This window comes from Mandrillus leucophaeus, unplaced genomic scaffold, assembly GCF_000951045.1.
Source record: "Mandrillus leucophaeus isolate KB7577 unplaced genomic scaffold, Mleu.le_1.0 Scaffold266, whole genome shotgun sequence".
NCBI classification, from domain to species: Eukaryota; Metazoa; Chordata; class Mammalia; order Primates; family Cercopithecidae; genus Mandrillus; species Mandrillus leucophaeus.
This window is the reverse complement of record NW_012102765.1, coordinates 867,843-869,312: the sequence shown is the minus strand read 5'-3', so window position 1 is coordinate 869,312 and position 1,470 is coordinate 867,843. Positions and strand designations below refer to the sequence as shown.

At 38.8% G+C, this 1,470-nt stretch overlaps 1 pseudogene; it reads right to left on the bottom strand.

The window, feature by feature from the left end:
• LOC105542716 overlaps window positions 1-1,470 on the bottom strand; it is a 42,111-nt pseudogene that overhangs the window by 4,317 nt on the left and 36,324 nt on the right.

Here is a 1,470-nt window from a genome sequence, read left to right as displayed (position 1 = left end):
TTGATAGTATATATAGATATATATATGGTATATATTTGATAGTATATATATTTGGTATATAGTATATATTTGATAGTATATATAGATATATATATTTGGTATATAGTGTATATTATATATGTACTTTGATAGTATATATAGTATACATATTTGATAGTATATATATTGAATAGTATATATAGATGTAACATCCACTGTCTATTTAGAGCTGGGATGTGAGGAGCTCCACTGCCCTACAAATCTCACTTCACACAGGATCAAGCCCTTCAGATGCTTCTGGGTGAGTGAAATTTGCTTCTCGTTTACTTCAGAAATAGTAAGTACACGAGGTGAGTCTGAGAGGAGCCAAGAGGGCAGAATCTGGCTGCAGTGTCCACCCTGCACTGACACTGGAAATGTAGTGAATAGCCTCTTTGGGTGTGTGCTTCTGGCAATTGTCTCAGTAACAGAACTCAGAATGGCCACTTGGGTAGAACCAACACAGGCCATGTGTTGGCAAACAATGCTTACGTCTAGCCCGGAAGTTTGTGTCCAGTCAGAGTGGACCGCTGCTACAGACTAGATGTTTGTGACCACCTCCAAATTTGAATGTTAAATCCTAAGTCCTAATGTTATAGTATTTGGAGGTGGGGGCGTTGGGAGGTGATTAGGTCACGAGGGTGGAGCCCTCCTGAATGCAATTGGTGCCTTTTTTTTTTTTTTTTTAGGGTTTTTTTTTTTTTTAATTTATTTAATAACTTTATAAATTGTAAAAAAAAAAAAAAAAAAAAAAAGGTAGAAATACAAATAACTTGTCCAGAGAAATGGAAATGAACTTTTTTGGTGGTGGAGATGCAATTGATTATTGCCTTGTGGGATACTGACCAGTTTTGCACTGTTAGGAAATTTATTTCTGCATTCTTGACTGCCTGTATATGTGTGTTATTTGACTTCTCTTTGAACCAGTTATAACATCTTATTGGTTCTCTCATGAAGCCATGAGTTTAGTACAATCTTTGACATGTGTTTATTTTATGTATATTTCTATGAGTGTCCCAGTTTTATCCTTTAGATAATTATTATTGAAATAGTTCTCAGGCTGGGAGCAGTGGCTCACACCTATAATTCCAGCAGGTGAGCTGGGATTTGGGAGGCCAAGGCAGGTAGATGGCTTGAGCTCAGGAGTTTGAGACCAGTCTGGATAACATGGCAAAACCCTGTCTCTACAGAAAATTAAAAAATTAGCCTGGCATGGTAGTGCATGACTGTGGTCCCAGCTACTTGGGAGGCTGAGGTGGGAAGATCACTCAAGCCTAGGAGGCAGAGGATGCAGTGAGCTGAGCTTAGGCCACTGCACTCCAGCCTAGATAATATAGATAACAGAGCAAGACTCTGTTTAAAAATAATAATAATAATAATTAGGCCCGGCATGGTGGCTTACGCCTGTAATCCCAGCATTTTGGGAGGCTGAGGCAGGTGGATCACCTGAGG